Genomic DNA, 21,357 nt, shown 5'->3' with positions numbered 1-21,357 from the left:
TGTGTCCTGGATCACATGATTGTGATTAGAGTGGTAGTTGGTCTTTGTATATTCCTCTCAGACGCTGAGACAAAGGGAGACTAGAGTTGACAGGATGGGCCATCCTGCCAGGACAGGAATAGCGTAGTGTTCCCTTTCCCACTAACATTTCAAAGGACTGCCTGCAGCACACTAACAAAGAAACTTGACATCAGCCTATTGTCACCCTAGACCTCTTGCAGCCTGGGCAGGTGGAACAAAGACAATTTCCATACCCAGATAAATGAATGTTTAGAAGTTTCTCCCACTTCAAAGGATGTCTGCCTTGTTTCGCAGAGAACTGCCCTGCTGCTACCAGAGGATCGCCTTGTTCTTCAGAGGACTGCCCTGCTGCTTGAGGCCTGCCTTGCTGCTTGAAGGAGAGAAGACCATCTCCTTGTTCCCAGGAAGACATGAGTGATTCCAAGGGTCAGTCGGTTGACCTTCTGTTCTGAGCTAAAGGGACACAACAAGCTCCAGAGACCTACCCGCAACTACCCAGCTGATCTGCTTCAACTGGACCTGCCAGAGCCACACTGGCTTCTGCCAGGTTGAATCCCTGATACCCAAGAGGGCCTTCCTAGGTCCTGTACTCTGGATGGCATCAAAGTGCACTCTTCTTGAAGAAAGGGATACGTTCTGAATTGTTGGGCTCTTCGTAAACCGCAAATTGGCCAGTTCATGCTGAGTTTCTGCCACCCCCAATGACCACTATTGCAAAGCTCTGGTGAACCCGAATCTTCATGCTATGGAGACCGCCAGAGATGGCTAGCAATGTGAGAGCTGCACTTTGAGGTACAGCAGCGACAACCCCTGCAGACAGCCAACGCAAAGCTCCAGCAAAGACTGTCTGAGACGCCCAACCAGATTTTCCTGCTACAGCGATGACTGTCTGTGACTCAAAGTTTATTCTTCGAGCTACAGTGACAACCATTCGAAGTATGCCCTGCTCCTCGCTGCCTCCTCTATCATGAATTGCACTTTTCAAGCCGGACATTGAGAAGATAACTTTTTCAGCAGGACTAACCTGGTCTCTGTATCGGGCCTGTGCTCCTTCATGGTCAGCTGAATTTATGACTTTGCCATGGTGTAGCATGGCCAGATGACCATGAGTGGCATTTTGTGCTTTGAGGCCCCATGCTTACCTAAAACTCTGAAATTGCATATCTTCTGATTGGATTTTTACTGTTCTGGTATCATTTTATTTATAAACATTGTCTCTATTTTTATAAATTTGTGTGGGATTTTTCTTTTGTTGTGTTTTCACTTTATTACTGGTTGCGTGCTGCATAAATACTTTACTTGTTGCCTTTAAGTTAAGCCTGACTGCTTTTGTACCAAGGGTTGTACCAGAGGGTTAAGCACAGGTTAATTTGGTGACTTTTGTGGGTCACACTGGCAGGAATTGTGGTTGTTGCTTGAAAAGGGTCTTTACCAACTCAATCAAAAAGTAAATTTCCTACATATACCAACAGAGAATAATATTGGATTATTTGCCATTGGTATAATAAACAATGCTGCCTCTCACGGTCTGCACAGCAGCATAGAGCAGTGAATCTGATAGCTGGTGCACAGAGGTGCCTGTGCCAGCCATTAGAAAGATTGTCTATGGCTGGCAAAGTCATTGCCTGGCCTCAGGGACCTCACATGCTGAGAGGCCTCCCCATCTGTGATACTATCCAGTGTTGCCACACAAATTTAGACCTTGGCACTTTAGGTGTAGGCCCTGAGTGACATGGGCTATCCATCTATTGGGCTGTCACCGTACCCTCCTCCATATCTCACAGGGTGAAATGGGGTCAGGAGTGTCACTGCCTGCTCCCACCGTATAATGAGATGAGAGAGGGTGAGATGAAAAAGCAAGAGGCTGAAAGCTGAAATCAGCAGGCACCGCGCAGGTGTCAGCTTCAGTTTCCTGCTACAGTGTCTGAGGGTCCATGCATCAGATAAGGGATGAAGACGGCCAGAGGAGGCAGCTGAAGGTAAAATATAGAGAAACGTATATAAAATATATATGTGTGTGTGTGGGGGGGCATAAAAGTGAGTAAGTGAGATTGAGTAACGGGAAGTTAGCGAAACTGCGAATGAGTGAGAATGAGTATAAGAGTGTTAGAAAGTGTGAGAATGAGTTTGAGTGAGTGACTGTAAGCATGTGTGTATGAGAGAGAGTGTATTATGCTTTTCTTGGCTAATAGGGTACACTTGAAAAAATGCTGAAGCTGATATACTGGAGGTAACTCTTGTAAAAAGGGGCACCCGTGGCAAAATGATGGTGCTGGCATACCAGTCATAATTCTCTGCATTAAGGAGGACAACACTGGCTTATGATCAGAAAACCACCGGAAAATGCACGCAACCATGGCATAGATGACAAAATTCTGACATTGGTATATTGTATGTAATTCTTGGAATAAAGATGCTTCCATTTCATATTTGGAATACACATGACAAAATGCTGGTCCTAGCGCAATGGTGGTAATTATTGACATAAGGGGTGGTCACCTCCTGAACATTTTGAAAACATGAGGTCAACTTCTGTGGACTGCCTGGCTTCACTGACTTGACCAGTACTCAATTTGTGTAAAAACAAAAAAAAGTAAGGGCCAGGGCCCATCTGAGGGGGCCACTGCAACTTTCACCAACCATGACCACTGCAAAGGCTGCCAATGGCAGGACCAACACAATTACTAACCATCACTCCTACAGGTGTGACAATCTGGACAAATCCAGGTCAGATAAGAATGGGCTGGGTGGCAGGTATTTCTAATTTTAAATGCATACATACTTATTAAAGAAAGAGAGAGAAAGACAGAGAGTGTGAGCGTGTGTGTTGTGGTGTCTTGTCGGTGTTGAGAATTAGGTGCAGGTGCTGAGCTCCAGTTCAAATTAAGCACAGAGCCTGGCGAAACATGAAAGTACTTGAATATTTAATTAATTCCTTTTCGCAGGCCATGACTTTAGAGCAAATACATGTTCAAATTGTGCTTTAAAGTGCATTATTTGACCTCATTTCTTTCAAACTTTTCCGCAAGGGATACCTCCAGAGCTAGTGGTTAGTTTGAAAAAGAAAGAGCACTGGTGCCCGAAACTCTAATCTAAAGCCCAGCGCACCAAATACCGAGGCTGTGCCGTAGTAAATCCATCTCATGTGTTTTTAAATCCATTACCAGACACTCCCTGCCCTTTATGACAAGCTTCTGTCTTTCTTTTCCCCATCTTTCCAATGTACGTGTTTTTCCCTTTCTTGCTCTTTGTAAATATCTGATGCAGAAAAATAAGGGGGCCACTCCCCAACTGTAAGTGCCAGTGGACCCCACCGGCAACCTTTGGCTCAAATTAAGCACTGTCCAGAGCCCTCTTAGAAGACATCACGCTTACTTGTTGAAATTCAGTATTACAACCCACCACTTTCAAAGATTATTAGCCAACACTGAATCTTAGACAGCCATGGGCAAAGTCCCAAGGCTCCCCACAACCCCAGTAGGCACAGTATTTTGCCATGCTAAGCATTAAGGAATGAATGCTAGCAAGAGAAATAAGTTATGCCACTAACAATTAGGAAATTAAACTAAAAGTCCTACGAAGAGAATCCTAAGAATATGAAGTTAAGATCAAAATAGGAGAAAGCAAAAGCTCAAATGGATTTAAAAAAAAACAGGCAAAAATAGAGAAAATCCAATGGGCGCAATACTATGCATTAATTAACTTTCTCGAGGGCGCTCTAAAGGTGAGGGTGCATATAAAGGCTGAAGGGCAGTTATCTTAATGACAATAACAGTACATTCTCTCCAAGGCTAGAAAAGGCTAAGAATACCCCTTCTGAGGCTTATACTAAAATAAAGGTAACATGAACTGTATGCCTTTGCCTAATATGCTTGCAAGACATCTCAGTACTGTGGTGTGACTCATAACGAGCAGCATGAGAGGAGCCGACCAGCAACAGAAAAAGCTGTTTGGGATACATCTGATCGGATGGTATGGCAATATTACATAGGCCTCTAAGTTGTCAAATACATTTGTTTATTCTTTCTAAGTGAGTTGACGAGCCAGCAGAACATGGCATTCCATTGCAGTGAACAAGGGTTACTATATAATGAGCATGTTGAGTGTATGCGGCATTACAAAAAACGAGTAAATATGCTGAATGGCCAGGCTTGTGTTTAGGTCTGGCTTATAGATAGCTGTAGCCATCTCCCAAGCTTCTTGTTCAAAAAAATTAATAATAATGCAGAAAAAAACATACATACACAAATAAACATAAAGGGCTTTCAGTGGGCCCACTTCATCTGTACGTCAGTTCAAGTGTGAGAGACATTTTGCTCGGCTCCCACAGCACAAACCATTGGGCAGTTTTGTCAGCCCACTTTATCCACTGGCTCACTTCGTAGAGTAATTTTGTGATGGGCATTTTCAACTTTTTTGCACACATATGCAGTCCACTATTAGACTGCGAATGCTTTATTTTTATCACTTTTAATGCTCACTGCAGGTTTGCAAAAAGTTTTTTTTTAAGTTGCAGTCTTGCCTTGGCCAGATGATTGCCTTTGCCGGTGTGTGCATCTGACCCCTGATCCCCTGCCAAATGCCAATATTTTCTCAGTGTCTTGGTTTGTTTGAACTCTTTTTACTGAGTTTGTATTTTTTAATAAAGCAAACTGAAATGTAAGCCACAACATTACACATAGATCATTTCTATCTATAAATCGGAGAGTCTAATTTGTTTCGATGTCGGTCAAACAATGCCACAAATGTACAAGGTCAATTACCAAGGCCAGATTGGCAACTCATGGATCCCATCCATGCAGTGTTTATGTGTGCATCCTCTCGCATGGTATACCAGTTTTCCCAGCATGCACATTCATCCTTGCCCTGTTGCAACACTCGCACAGGGCCTTGATTTCTAGGCGCATCCGCGAAGTAAACAGCTTGAGAAAATATTATGGATTTTGCTGGCGCCTTCCAAATTTTATATCATAACAAAAATACACATTGCTCCAGCTTAAAACTGGCTGATACAGTCATTTTAGGGTTTGTGAGTAACTGTAACAAAGCTCTCTCAAGGGGCCGCAGAGCAAAGTGGCTGGTGCTACAGTGAAATCCTAATTTAAACAAACACGTGGTGTTTGTTACCAAATAGCACTTTACAGATTATATAACAGCCACTGCACTCCAACGAACAGTCAAAGAAGGAAACGTCTGGCTTACTTTGGGTAAACCCCATTACGCCTCGTCTGCTCGTTTCATTCATCTCAGAAAGAGACAAGTTGTCGCTCCACAGAGGCCCTGAAGCCTTTGGCTTCATTCAAGAAGTCCCTTTGTTCATTTTTAAGTCTAATTTGTGATACCTTCACAACTACTGTTTTCCATAACAGTGCAGGAGTTACAAGCAACTCCCTTTCCAGGTCGAGCCTGAGACAGAGATTGTGCTGTTGCTTGCAAGACATTTTTGTTTACTGGAAGTGGACTTACAGCCTGCCAATTGCTAACCACTGGTTGGCTTGATCGTCAGTCTCATTTCCTTGCTTCTCTTTGGTCAGCACCTGAGGCTTGACTTGTTCTTGGTGTGTTTGTCCCTCCCCTGAAGAATGGGCCAAGTACTGTTTCCCGGTCCAAGTACTGTTTCCTATCCCAATGCCCTTCCACTGCTTGCACTTTCTGAGCTACTTTTTTCTCTTTTAGTTACAGCACTCCTTAAGAGTGTATGTGCTTTCGGGCCATCTCCCTTCCCGTTCTGCTGCGTGTTGTTGCTTGCCCCCAACACCCTCCCGGATTGGTGTTTGCCCCCTCCCAGCCTCCTGTCCGGCTCTGTTGCTTGCCCGCAGTTTTGCTACCTCATCCTACCCCGCCTTGTTGGTTCCACTTTCCACCATCCTGCCCTGTATTGTTGTGTTTTGAGCCATCCCACAACGTAGATTTCAAATGTACCTGTTGGGTCATTTTTCTGAAAGGCACTGTGGCATTTCTTTCACCATCATTTACTTTGCTGAGGCACTGATCCCCTGCCAGTGTGCACCTTCCTTTGTGCACGGTGTAACATACATACCTAAAGAGGAGTTATGTACAAGATGAACCAGACAGACGTTCGAATTCATTAAATCTGCAAATTCTGATATAATGTATCCCATTTATAAGAATCCAGTATTATTCGGCACTGAGCAGACACTGTTGGTTACTCAGTTAAAACTGCTACTGATTCGAGCTAACGCAGAAATGCGAAAAAGGCAGATGATGGACAACAGACACCGTACACTGGATATTTAGTGCCCAGCTGAATGGCAACTACATTATGGAGGTGTTAGAACCATTGTTTAAGAATGAAAGTATTAATGCTACCAGCTTATTCACACCTGTGAGCCCTGTTAACTTCTCTGTTCCTTCCCCGTATGAACTTGCACCCCTTTTTATACGTTTTCCACAACTGTGTTTCTGTGCCACGGCTTACAGCACCCACATTATTTAATAAATAAAGTTTTAAATACAAAAAGCACCTACATTAAAGGAGCTGCATCTTTATATGCCACACGCAAGCCTATTGCGTAAGTAGCTGCTTCCTTCCTTTGATGGTGCATTCGTGAGTTAGTTTCTTCAGAGATGTGTACAACTGCTTCTGAACCAGTGGTGGAAAGGATGAGCTGGACTGGGAACTGCTCTGGTTCAGCAATGGCAGGTAACTAAAAAGTACTTCATGTAAATCAGTTTGGGATTGTTCTCACTTCAGCCCTAGCACAATATGCATTTGCTTTCTTTACGCCTCCGCTAGTCACACCACCTACTTCACTGCAACAACACCGCCTCCCACACTCTTACTTTCCTTGCATCATGTACCGGGGAACCCGTTGTAAAGATGAACAGACACGCTTCCTGAATCACAATGCAATGGCACTGGAATTGAGAATGCTCCCTCAGGAGGGATAGCCCCAGGTAACCGAATCGTAACTCTGCTGCTCTCTGCCACTGCATAGTGGCAGCAACCCCCACCTGGTCACCCTCCCGGATACCAAAAACACGGACCACACCAATTTCGTTTTTATGGAAGAATTGAAGCCACAGTTTATTAGGCAATTTTTTCAACTTACAATCTTTCAACCACCCTTTTCAATTGTATTCAAAGAGCTAGTGCCCTTCTTTTCATGGGCCTCCCAGGCACTGTGCCCTACATTCAGTACCAGCCAGTCTGCCCCAGGTGCCTTATCACCTTGGGTGTAAACATTCATTCGCATTCCAGGCAAGCGTCTGCTTCCAGCCCCAACCAGAGGACCTTTCACTTTCAGTGCAACCACTCAATTCCTTCCGGGTAAGCGTCTGCTTCCAACCCAGGCGCAACCACACCTTCTTTCGGGTAAGCGTCTGCTTCCAGCCCACCGGGTGACCATTCACTTCTTGTGTCACTAAATATTTAATTCAGGGCAAGCGTCAGCTTCCAGCCCAAGAATACATTGATATCCTGGGTGAACATCTCCACACTTTTTTGCCAGTTGACCTAGTCAGCTCTACACCAACTTCTTCTAGGTCGCAGGCTCTGCCCTTGATTATTTCCTTCCGGTTCAACACACAAGACCATTGTCGTCCTGACAGTCACTTGTTTGTGGCCTGTTCCCCTCCAGAAACTTGCTGAGAATTTTCTCTCAGAAGAGATAGCCCCATGTGAACACTCCTGCTCCCTGCCATTGCAGAGTTGGGGGTCATTTCTAACTTGAGGTAACATTTGCTTTTCCTCCCCACATTATTCTTTCTGCCTGTCCTGTCACAATGCTGAAAAGCATGTTTGTTGTTGCCTATTAAAACTCAATGCACATTTTTAAGCAGTAACTTGTCTGTTTCCATGACCTGATTGGTTGGTTGGTCACAGCACAGCAACCTCAGATTGACAAAGGCTGTTAGAAAACGAAACACAACGTTTATTTGACAAAATAAATGGATTCTGTTTTGGGGCACTGGAATCATGACAGAGGTAATATTTGTGGTACACCAGACACTGCTGATGTCTGCAAACGGATGGCCCTGGCAGAACCATCAAGCAATGTTGAGAATCTCATGGAGGAGGAGGTGGTACAGGGTTAGGCTGGGTTTAGTGTTCATGTGTGTGATGCTTACCTTTTTAACAGTGCTCTATTTTGTAGTGTTATTTTTACTGAAAATGTCAAAATAAAAGATTTGGAAAAAACGATTATTTGCATACCATGGGTCTTTGTCTAAAATGGCACTGTGGGCAAAAATGATGGTCTTTAATGCAGCCCCGAGCGATTGCCAGTGGCTTCGATTAATTCAAGTATTCCTTCCATCACTTTGTAGTTTTAGCACCTTAGTGTGAAGTGTGTGCCCAGAAGCAGGTCCCATGCTAATTGTGCCATAGGACTCAAGCTATACTTCCCTGATAAGACCTAACTAGGTTGAAGCAAGTCCGAGGAGACCTGAGTTCCCATCTGCAGGGGACCTGGTTTGTTCCTATTGGAGCATGACCAAGACTGATTTGCTTAAGACGTGTCTTTGCTAGAATCGTACAGTGGCTGAACACTAATGGTCTTAAATATGGCCCAATTAATAGCCAGAAGCTGGGATTAATTCAAGCATTCCTTCCATCACGCTGTTGCTTTTACACACTCAATCAGGGCAGCCAGATACTCCAAAGCCCTTGTGGTCCCAGACGCTCCCCAGGCCGGCCTTAGCTGTGTGCAGCCAGAGCGACAGTACCTTTACTTCTTCCTGCCCGCAGCTGTGGGCGGGTTCCAGCTTGACAGCTCCCCTGCGCACTACCTTGATACGGAGATTTGGATCAGTAGAAGTTCCCAGCCCTCTGCTCCAATCTGTGCAGTCCCTGATGGGGGCCTGCAGGGACAGGTTAACAACGAGTGTTGCAGCATTCATTTTGTTTGCGATGGCTCCAAAGGGTATACGGGGCAAGTGCAAATATAGTAGTGGGAGGGGTTTCCACGTACCCCCATTCCCACCCTCCTTATCACTTTTCAATTTCTTATGGCGTTCCCTCTGGCCTTGGTCATCCTCAGGGGCTTAGAAAGCTCCAGGAGCAGAAGTCTATTTGTGACCAGTCCCCTTAGTGGACTGGGTTTCTTTCTTTGTTTTCTCAGCCCCCACTAGGCCATTTTGCATACTTTGTATGCCCTTTTGTTACTAGTGGCCCCTTCCAGCCACCAGTAGGGGTCTCTTCAGGCCACCTGCCCCTGCACCCCAACAAGGCACTGGGGTTCAGGATGTGCCCATACTGCCCCCTTGTGTGGCCTTTCACATTTTTCAGGAGACCTGTAATTGCTACCACAACATAGCCTCCATGTTGTGGCCAGGCATTCAGGATCTACCCATCCACTTAGAATGGGACAATCAGGGCATATCTGGACACTGGACGCTCCATATATCTTTTAACATTTTATCAGTGTTAACTGTTTCATGCCTATCCTGAGCACCTTTTTAAACATTAATTTCTCGACAATCGCTGAATAGATTTACTTCAAATCACAAAAAGAATAATTTCTGAGTAAAGTTTTGGCAAGATTAGGTGTTATTCAGCATTTTTTTCAGTATCAGAAGACAAAGGTTCCTATGAAAATTAGCATGGAAATTCATTTGTTTGTAATATGTGAGGTCTTAAGTAGTGCATGGCATGGAGTAAGCTGTAGTTACTTGAAATTACTATAACTTTTGAATTTCAGTTTCTTTAGTTTAAAATGTTACGTTTAAACTAAAAAATATATATATATCTGCATTGTAAAGGTCCTATATTGCAAAGGACATAAAAAAATTGTGCGTTTTTTTAAAGGTACTGTGGTAAAAGTAACATACCGTCCTAGATGGAACCAGCTAGAGATCAAAAACTGCACAGCTAGGACGTTTGATCAGGGGGCCATACCCAGCAATTCCTCAACGGCAAAAAAGACATTTGCTGCAGTATACTTTTTAAAGAATATAAGAGATAAAAGGAGATTTTAAAGTATTTTTGACTTTTGTTTTGGCGCCGGGTCTCTTCACTATGTGTAAAACTAAGTATGCTTTGTAGGAAGCCTAGGTATGTCTACCTAGGTGTGTAAATACATGAAATCTAATAGTTTATGTAATAAACAATACAAACGGCTTTTGACAAATAATTACATACTTATTACTATTCAGTGGAACCATTTTAGCAACCGTAGAATAAAGAAATATTGAAATTACAGCAAGCAAGTTTTAAAACGTATGCCTTACAGATTACATGAAGCTATTTGAAGACAGCGCACAACTAACTGAGCTATTTTCTCAGGATTTTAATTTGTACTATGAAAGTAACCCCTTGATCTCAGCAATAAAAGCATTAACCTACTGAGCTACCAAACATGAAATAATAACCTGTTACCTATACTTACATACTATGGTCTACAGCAGGCACAATAATCTCCTGGACTACTTTATGATGATTCAAACCTGTGGCCAGATAGCTTTTAAAGATCTCCCCGGCAAATGCAGTATCTGCCACCTTTACCTTGCAAGTATTACACCCAGTGCTTAATTTGTAAACGCGCCGGTGCCCAAAGCCCTCCTCTTAAACACCCGGCTGCTGCAATTAAATGTGAATACTGGGGCAGCGTAATCTGGCCTCTTCAATCCAATTAAAGGCATTCCCTGCCCATTCAGCTCACTCAAGCAGATTTCTGCTTTCTCCCCTTTGGGACGCTTTTTCATTTTTCTCTTCCTCCGTCTTTCCCAAATGTGGCTTTTGCTCGCAATAAATGATTGAGGCAATAAATGCTTGAGCTCTGCCCCTCAAAAATAAGTGCTGGTGCTGCGCACCGGAAACACAAACACAAATTAAGCACTGATTACACCCTGAAACTTGAGGTATACGCATGGCTTCAGCGGCAGGTGTCTTAACCCCATATGTTAGCTTATACTGCGGTTTGATCATTGTGCCCAAATAATTTAACCAGAACAGCTTCATTAACGTATCACAAATTTCTTTGGGCAAGTTTATAAGAAATGCATAGGTTGAACGTCATTCACGTTGTTGCTCTTTGTGGTGCCCCTCGTGTCTGCGCCTCTCACCCCTTTTGCCACCACCCAACACTAATGGGTTTCGGTAGTCAGTATTTTCCATTTTTAGCACTGTTCATCCATATTACTGCTGCTAATAAACTGTGGGACATCTCGCAAGCCTCTTGCCACTAACTACACAGCTAACAAAATATAAGCGTACAGCATATATTTTGGGTTATGTAAGAGAGGACAAATGACACAAACTGTGGACCATGCAATAGTCCATGAGTATGAGAAATCACCTGCTGCCTCTGAATCTCACACCTAGACGAAACGAGGCCTGTGCATTCTCCCTCACACTCCACTTGTCTCTTCCCTCCGTTATCCTTCCTCCGCTCACCCTCATGTCTCTGTCCACCTTCTTCTCGTCCCCGCTCCTCTTTTCTGATCTGTTACTGCTTTCTCCCGTCCACTCTCTCCATTCCTCCCTATCCTCCCTCTTTTCTCAGTTGCACTGTATACTTCTGCATCTTTCAACTGCATGAAACTCGTAGGGCATGTGTGTTCTAAGTAACGTTCATCTCCGTATACACGCCAAAGAGGAATACTCAGAGTAGTTCGCAGCTATCATTGTTTTATATATATATATATATATATATATATATATATATATATATATATATATATATATTTATCTGTCCTGGGCTGGTCTCTGAAACGGTGTGTCTTCAGAATGTTTTTCAGCAAACAGTATGTAATGTCTATACTGCAGTCTACCTCGCATGGCCTTTACCGCAGTCTTTAATACACAGGTAAGTGACTTTAATGGATTTTTACTTTTACCACGTAGAACTTTACTCCGCAGTTTATTTTTTGTAATAACAATATTTTAATGTTATGTTAACAAAAGAGATAAGGCTTGGGTACAGGTAAATGGGATATGGGTGATATTAGGGTTAAGGGGTAGGTGGAGGGAAAGGGGTATGGGTGAATTTTGGGTTACTAGTTGGGTAGAGGTAAATGGAGATAAGAGTAATTGTAGGCTTATTGGGTGGGCAGAAGTAAAGGGAGTAGGGAGAATTTAGGGTTTAGGTAAAAGGAGGTAACAGTAAGTTCAATGTTAAGGTGTGGGTAGAGGTAGCTACACAGTGGAGACGTGGAGGTTCAAAACGCCTAAAACATTAACCCTACAGATTTTACACCCCAACGGGGGTCTCCCAAAAAGACAGAATTTACAGACAAGCAATGGGTGCGGGTCACCCAGCACTCAAAGGGGGCTCCAGAAACCCTAGGTTCTGATACACAATTCAGTTACCTGCATCCGGCCTACCTAACACTGCGACACAGCTACCCCACGTTCCCGGGCGCGTCATCAGACTGCCCCAGATCCCAGAAGCAAGAGCTGGGATTCTACCACATGGCACGGGAGGGACTGTCCAGTGAGTCTCTGTGCGTGGGCAGGGTGGCAGAGGCCATCTCTGATGTGGTGGGTAGAACAGTGCCATCCACACCAGAATCATGCTTGCTAGGGTTCAGACCAAAAAATAAAGGGGACAAATATATACACAGATTCATGGGCCTAGCTCTCCTACTCTTTAGAAGTCAAATAGAGATGTCATGGCAGGCTTGTGCAGCTCCTGACACAAAACTCTGGTTTGGGGACCTCCCGAAATAGGCCAAAGCAAATGTAATCACGAAGTCCCAACTGAGAGGAGGTGGGGGCCCGATGGCCACTATTTAGGATGTTTATATTGTAAACAAGGAGGCCAAGAACGACGAACGGCCGCCATGAACCCCAGCATACCTCCCGTATTAGCTTGAAACTACGGAGTAACTATCACTGGAACAGACATGTCTCATCAAAACTAGTTTTTTACACAATGTAGGTACCGACAAAACGGGCTACTGAGTTATGCTCCATGGGACCGAACGGCATCACCCCTACCTCTCACAGTTATGTACCCGAGCAGTGTGAGTTAACTGTGTATTATTCACGTTCCTGGTATACGTGTCTATCTCAATATAAGACCCCCATCTGCATTACTGTCACAGAATGACTTCACCAGTGCAGTTTGTTAATGGCCACTAGCTTGTGTTGTTAAGTGTTGTTCTGTATCGAAACTTAATAAAGACATTTTTTTAAAACGGGTGGGTACAGGTAAAAGGAGATGAGGGGATATTAAAAAAGGGGCCATGCTAATCACTGGGCCATCCAAAGCAATACCACTGGTCCCAATACTCGGACTCTCTCCACACATACAGATGTACTGCAATGCACGTGTTACACTACCTATACATGCACTTGACAGAATATCAGCACAGGGATACTGGGTTCACACTCAGGAGGATTTTACATGAATGGGGTCCGTTGATCACGCTATAATCTGACATAGAACAAAAGGTCTTGTCATAATTAGTGACTTCCAAAACGTGCGACACTGCCTTATGTAACAAAGCCAGAGAGTGAACTGCAGCCTTATGCCAGATACAAGGCCTCTGTGCACGCACTGTACATGAGTGGTTACAGAGTCTTAGAAAAATCAGGATACCGGGAAAGGGTACACACCCGTTTACCATGCATGGGACATTCCTGCTCCAAGAGAACACCACGAAGGGAGCAGTTCCATGTACATATTATCTGTATGGAGCACACAAACGAAGCATGTCTGGAGAGAATCTTAGCTAACACATATCTCTGGACCATGCACAAAGAGCAATTTTCAGTCACTTATGTATCTCGCTGCATGCCTCGTGGTGGTGGGTCGTTCAAAGGGAGTCTGTTCAGAGTACTTCTTGGCTGCCACTGTATATCTCTGTATGACTGGTAGGGTGATCTGAGTAACTTTTAGTTACTAACGCATATCTTCCTATCTAGGTGGCCCCTGCAAGGAGTGTTTGTTTTGAGCACTCGTCCTGTGGGTGGTCCTCACAAGGGTTGTGTTCCGAGTAATTTTCAGCTGCTACTAATAACTTCACATTCCCTTTCAGGGTGGACCACACAAGTGTGTGTTGTGGGGCATTATACAGTGCCATTGTGTTAACTGTGTACATCAAATATGAAGCGACTAATCCGACTACTTCTTAGTTACCAGTGTATATCTGTGTATTCTTTGACTGGGTTAAAGTACAGGGGGTGTTTGGACAGAGTAATTCTCAGCTACCACTATCTCTGTCAACCTCATTTATGTTAACCTAATAAGGGTTCTCTGTGCTGCATAAATCTCAGCTATGTCTGTACATATTTGTAAACTGCATCTGGGTGAACCTCACATCTGCACTAGACTTTATAGGGAATATAGTCCCACAAATATGTGCATATATATTTGTGACATCTCCACAACCTAGCACACTTTTCTACAACGCTGGGTCAGACGGATACAGCTTCCTTAACCTCATGCATGTCATTCAACTCATCACACTTCTAAAACATATCAGCCATTCACCTTCAATCCAGGGATGCATGCATGCCTCGGTCTGCAACTCTTCTGACAAACAACATGTGTAAATGCAGGCAACACCTCTCCAGGTAACATCTTTATGTGAAATTGGTTCACAAAGATACTGCGTCATGTTTGCCCTTTGGTCCTCATGCTCAAGTAACTCTTCGCCATGCCATGTATACATTGAGGAACCCATCTGCCTTTTATGCACAACTAATTATTCACATCAAAACAAACTATACCTACAGACCTTCCAATAACACATACAAGCTTAGTCCTGCAATCCTTTGGCCCACACAGCACGTTAAGTCACCACACCAGTAGCATCAACAGGTTTTGTTTTGGTCTTCCCTATACTTTTTACTTCACTTTCTTCAGCTCCTCTGGGTAGAAAATGATAACTGTGTCATAAATAGAAAACGTGGGCTGTCATAATCTGACTGGCGAGTACAACTTTTCCAATATTATTACGGCCAGGTTTCTAAATTTTGGAAGGGTAATGCAGAGACATGAAAGTAGTTTCGAAGCATGTGATGCAGACAAATATTAACCTCAGGCAAGGGTTGCAACTTGCTGCACACCCATATTGTCTTTCCTGTTTCCCACAAAAGTGAGGATCTGATCGTGTTGCTAGTTCAGCTTGTGGAACGTCTAACATGCACTTAAGTAGACTTGCAGTGACTGAAGTAAAACGTTTGGGTAGTATCGACATTGCCTGCACTGCAGAAAATAAGAATGAAATGAAAAATAACCCTTTTTCTTATTTCCCAGGTTCATTCAATGTTAATATTTGTGAATTGACAGAAAGTCAGAATTTACTTTAAAACGTCAGAAATTCTGTGATTAAAACGAAATTACCAATTGAGTTGTTGCAGCTTTTGTTGGATAACTTTGTGAACCGATCCCAAATTCATCTAAACAGTCTGGCCACTATCTAACTATTTATCTGGTCACTTGTAGACCACATACACCTAGCACTAGTGCATGGAGAAACCGAATATGTGGTCTACACTGTACAACTGGCGTGTGTACGGTGAATGGCCATGGTTAAACTGGAAGAGGCTTCCGTGAACTGGGTGTGAACTTTCGCCACTACAAACCTCAAGTTCTTCCTGGAATGCGGAGGTAGACAATTTCCAGAGCAAACATTTACTTTCCATCACTCAGATTAGGAAACTATTAGTTACCAAGTAAAATAATTTACTTCAGCATTATTTGAACTGGCTGAGAACAAGAATTACCCTTTTCTACACTTTTTCCAGATCAAGAAATAAAGAAGTGAAATCCCTGCCCCGTCCTAGCCCAAGGCTCTTACCCTGACTGCCTGAGAGTCTAGTGAGAGTTGCAACCCTGCTTGCAAGTGAGAATCCCAAAAGAACCAAACCGAATGTGAAATTTTCATTGTGTCAAATTCCCAATGGTCCAAGGTATGGTGTCTAAAACTATAAGCAGTACTTATGGCATGAAAGGTGCACTATAGCAGCCTGTGCAAGTAAGAGTACTCTGTAATCACTATGCTTTAGAAATAATAAAATGTCATCAATCTAATTCCATTCCCTTACCCAAAATATATTTTCCTAACTAATTCTATCTGTTTCAAATGCATACATTGAAGCCAATTAAGAGAATTTATGAGTGTCATTATGCGTCACAGGGGGAGGGGGGAGCGGGGAAGCAGGTGGAATGACTGAATTAACCTCAGCAACTGGTAATTACGCGGGCTGCATTCCAGTCTATTGTTATTTCGCCCATCATGCCATCTCAAACAGAATCCAGTCATATGCAGATCAGTCTTGCTCCTGCTCCAATAGGAAAAGTGCAGTTTGACCCTTAGTCAGATTCCCTCTGAAAGAGAACACAAGACACCCCAGAACGGTATCGGGCAACTTCGGCCTCTTCAGTGAGGTGCAATGCGTGCCAAACAGCAGCGTGAGCATGAGATTTACGCATGAGCATACACGTCGCACTCCAGGGATCACACTGAGGAAAACAAAAAAGTGATGGGAGAAGGCTTGAATTACTGGGTGACAGCATATTTTGCTTGCTCTGATTAGCAGGGGCTGTAATTCTAATATTTTGTGATAAATGAATTCCATAACCTTAGAGGCACAGGCATTTCTCATTTGCCTACGGATCCTAAATAGTCTGAGCCTCTTGTGCATTTCTCCCACGGTTTCCTTCCTTTTCTTTCACTTACCCCCACACACCAGTGATTGAGCGCTCAATATAAAGACATAAAAACACAAGTATAGGGAGACAGCAAGGAGACACTGACATCTCAATAACTGCGTGGAAAACTTCACGGTGATCAGCTAGAACAGAAAGTCTGCGTTGCTTGTTTTAGAGCAGCCTGCCCCAACTTGATAAGATTACTGCAGATGCCAACAAGCTGCAACACATTAGTAAATTACTAACTACAGCAGGATATAGAAACAAGTAGAGGAATAGAATCACACTCAGTGCTAACTTTAAAATCCCTGACACAAATTGCAGTTTACCCATTATAAAGCTGTGGTGTATTGGGTCGTTTTGGACATTGAAGTAACGTGACCAGCAAAAACAAGGAAATGTAATTAGCTAAATAAAAATATATATTTTTTAAACTAGGAGACATAATTAGACACCAGTTAGTATCGCTTAGTAGCATAGTACAAACATGCAACAGGAATACCCCGCCGAGACGGAAAATGACGCGTGTTTTTCGATGATCTTGAATCACGAGTGTTTTTCGGTGCCTTGTCCAGGAGGACGGACAGAGCAAATCGCTTTGACTGCAGACAGTGACAGTCTGGAATGGAATGGGTTGGGCTGGGAGGTAATGTGGGTTTTGAAAAATATAAAAATCATATGTCCAGTAACGTTTCATTGTGTGTGGTAGAAGAGACCGTATGCCCACATTTTCTGCTACCCCTGCCTTTCATCAGTTCTATTTGTCCAGATCCCCCCGTTTCACCTAGGCATTTGCCAAGACTCTTTTCTCCTTTATTGTGGGCTCTAGCTTCCCCCTCGCCCCGATTCACTGTGATTACTTCCCAATTTACCCTCATGCTTGTCTACTGTGTGCCTCTGCTTGGTTTACTTTTCCGCTCTCGTTTATTGTGCGCTGCGCAAGGAACCTGGACCCGTGGCGCTTGTTAGGCATTGCAAGTACTGAACAATAATGGGCACTTTTGAAGCCTGCTGAGATGTCACAGGTGCCCTATCCACTCAGCGCAGCCGGGGATGTTACATGCTTCTCGTTGGCGCTCGCGGGGAAAACAGCCTGTGCGCTGGAAATCCACCGAAGAGCCGATCCCTGGCACTGCTGCTTGAACACATTCTGTCAAATGCTGATGAGGGAATTATCTGTCCCTCGTTGGGGATGGAACCCTGATTAGAAGACACTCTCACTCATGAGATTGCCCTGTTTCAAGCACGCTAAAACATAAGTATTTTCGAGGTGCGCTGGCCAACCGAGAAGCGTCAGTACCAGAAAATTGCAGTGCACTTCGCCGTTATGGTTCCTGTCAACACAGCCCGCGCCGCCCAGGTCAGCAAGTCTGCAAGCCACCTGTTTCCGCACAGAAACTCAATGCCTGCTCTTCGCGTCCAGGCACTTTCAGAACCCGTGGGGATGTTGAACATGCCGAAAGGTCCGCACTGAAGAAGTGCGCTGCCCGGGGGGGGGGGGGGGGGAGCGGAAACATTGCCACCGTCCGCCTCACAGATTTCAGTCAGAAAAGCTCGGCTGATCACCTGTGGCAGCGCCTTCCCTCGCTTTCTGCGGCTCGGTCACTACCAGACGGAAACAGTGCACCCCTTGAGTAGGAAGCAGGCGAGATTCGCGTAGCCGTGCGTTTGAGCCCGACGCCCCTCCGCCCAGCCATGTGTACTCACCATGGTGCGCCTCTGGTGGGAGGGAAATGGCATCCTGGGGGTCTCTCTCCTGGACCCGGGCGCCCCGTACTGCCTATGAAGGGGATACAGTGCCCCCTCGGCTCAGCTGCGGGGATCGGCGGGCTGCACAAGTATGACTTCCATCACGCTCCAGACTGCACGTCACCGGGAGGAGGCGCGCCGAGAGGCCGGGAGACACACTTTCCGCACACTTTGCGGCTGCTGGTACACACGCCACTGCAGCACAATTCGCATGCACACGGGAGAGGGGCTTCCCAGCAAGGGTAAGATCAAGGGCGAAATGGGAAAACAAGGACGCGGTGACATGCAAACCTCCACGGAATGCAACAAGTTGGTGTTTCTATCTCTCAACGCACCCGTACCACGCCTGGACTACAGGAGGAAGCAGCACAGGATTAAACACAGTGGAGGCCCCTAGGCAGTCGAAATAACACCCCCCTCCCCCCTAATTATCTTCTAATACGTTTTTTATTTTACCAGCCAACACTTTCAATAAACCAATTCTGTTGCACGAAACTTAACATTACACGTTCGTAGTTTGCACCGTTTTTTTGTTTTACAAACTTACAGTTGACAGAAGAACTTTTAAGACGCAAATCGTTATGTGAATCTGATGTCTATGGTTTATGTACTTTAAATTGTTAATGGGTACATTACATTAATCCAGTATTTTCTCTATAGAGTCTTTAATATAAAGTTTTCGTTTCTTTGAGTTGATTCATTTTTCCTATCTTGTCGAATAATTCAAGAAAGCTTGATTGTAATTTTCTTTCAAGATCAAATCAATATTATTTTGATCCGTTGTTGGTGGGGCTCATAGGTCGGTGCATACTTTGCCTATTTGGTAATCTGGCACTGGGAGGAAGCTGTGTTTGCTTGTAGCAGAACCTGTCGCCACATACACACATGAATCAACACAACGTTTTCTGCCCTCTAGCACCTCTGAGTGACCTTTTAGAAGGGTCAGCACGCTTAATGATGCCACCATGCAGCTCAAAACCCAAACATATGTTAAAGTGCTATTCTACAATTTTTATTGTTGGGCCAGGCGGAAGAAACATTTTTTTTTTTTTGCTTTAGCGGTTAAAGTACCTTTAATCTCACAACACGTGGTCATGTTAGGACAGACACTGACATTATGAGAGAGGCAGTTGCACTGCAAACGAGTTATAAGGGAATTATTAGAGATTACAATCTGTCAACAGTTCGACGTTACTGGCATGGGCAACGAGGAAATGACTTTGAAATGACCATAAATATATCATCTTTCAACAATCAATAACAGTAAGAAATGCATATAAATGTGCTTAATTTCTGCTTTCTTTCCTGCTAACTATTTTGAAGTATTGGCTGATATGTTTTGAAATATTAGGACGGGTATTTTACAGGTTAGAGAAAAAATTGACATCCTACAGACTTTGATATGCACACTCTTTGTACCTCATCAAGATTGTCAAATGGTGGCGCACACGGAGACTTACAATATTTGCAAATTCATCATGCCTTATGCAAAGTACTCTCAAAGGCGAGATCCTGCCTGAATCCCCCCCAGTAGAAGATCGGTATTTGGACGAATACATGCCCAGAAAGGAGATCTCACTTACCTACCAAAAACAGCTGACTAATTCCCCTACAGTTTCACCCAGCTACGAGAGAGTTGGGAGAGTGATCTGGGAGGGATGGAGGATGATAAATGACCAGAGGCCCTGTCTTTCCCCAGAGAGGTGGCCATTAGGTCAATATTTTGAGTGATACAGCTCAAAATTCTCCACAGGAGTTACTTTGTGCGTACAACACTGAATAAAATAGATAAAATAGTTATGGCACTCTGCCCCACGCAATGTGGTCAGGAGGGGGCATTTTCCATATAATATGGAGCTGCCTGACACTTCAAAAGTAATGGTCTCAACAGAGTGAGTGGGAGTGGCATGGTACCAGTGGCGAAATAGTGCTTCCCAAACATCTGGGATGAAACTGATCTCACTCGCACAACACATCTATGGTTTACACTAGGGTTGATGGTGGCTAAACCCAACATAGCACACTTATGGGGAGCTGAAACATCACCTCTGCAATTGGAAGAGAGATATGGACTGGCGAATGCAGGCAGAGAGGGTGGTCTATGAAGGGAGGGGTTGTCCTAACAAATGGACAAAAATATGGGGAACATGGAATGTGTATTGAGGAGAGTTCTGTGCTCCAATTCCAAATACCTACCAAGATGCCTGGGGACAAAGATGCCAAAACTTTGATACCGGCCCGTGAAATGCTGGGGGTAGATGGGTGGTTTCTGGGTTATGGGGTCTGGATGGGAATTAATTACTGTGAACCAATGTCTTTCTTATTGAGAAATTTGATGCTTGCTCTCTCCATTATTCTTTTTGGTTTATATGCAATAAGATTTTTTTTTTAAATGAATGCCCGATGGGTCGCTTTACAAGATCCTCTGTTTGCAGTAAGAGAGGAAAAAGTAAATGCCAATCCCCCTGTAAAAAAAAAAGAAATAGCAGCACATTGTCATTAGACAAAGCCTAACATTTGATCTTTGTCTTTGAAATGCACAGAAAATGTGACAATATCAAAATAACATTTAAATGCATTTTTATTGCTCATTCATTACCTGAACTCCTGCATTGCAATCCACCTCTTCACAATCTTCCCACACCAATGACTCTCCCTCTACTCCTCCATCTTACTTCCTGGAAACGCCTTGTTAGGTCTCATCTATGTAGTGCATGTGCAGTCTCTTTGAGACATGCTGTATCTACTCTGTGGGCGTTCATCACATCCATAGCTTTTTATTCACTCCTTTGTGTGCCTTTTTAAGTTCCTTTCTTTTCAATGGTGAAATGCTGCTATTTGTCCCTCCTTTAAGTGTGTTTTTCACTTTCCTGGCTACTGACCTTGTTACAAATCCCCCTATTCGTTTGTTTATTTATGGTTTGGTCGGTGCACGCTTTGTTTCTTTTTTCTCTAAACTGGTCCTGCGTTGTTTGTTCACTCCCACACTCCCTTGTGCTCCCGTCCCTGTCCTTCACCCCTC

General features: G+C 44.0%; 1 protein-coding gene across 4 annotated transcripts in view; it reads right to left on the bottom strand.

The window, feature by feature from the left end:
* The window catches only part of ANKRD6 (ankyrin repeat domain 6), a 751,904-nt gene that overhangs the window by 322,680 nt on the left and 407,867 nt on the right, over nucleotides 1-21,357 (bottom strand). The window contains exon 1 of one of the 4 annotated variants that reach the window (XM_069235496.1): nucleotides 18,294-18,715. The exons of 2 other annotated variants lie outside the window; for them this stretch is intronic. The gene's annotated coding sequence lies outside the window, so the exon portion shown is untranslated. Of the gene's footprint in view, nucleotides 1-18,293; nucleotides 18,716-21,357 lie in introns of those variants that run through there. One more of the 4 variants, XM_069235497.1, reaches the window with a different exon arrangement.

Source organism: Pleurodeles waltl, chromosome 5 (assembly GCF_031143425.1).
Source record: "Pleurodeles waltl isolate 20211129_DDA chromosome 5, aPleWal1.hap1.20221129, whole genome shotgun sequence".
Lineage (NCBI taxonomy): Eukaryota > Metazoa > Chordata > Amphibia > Caudata > Salamandridae > Pleurodeles > Pleurodeles waltl.
This window is presented reverse-complemented; position numbering and strand designations above follow the sequence as displayed.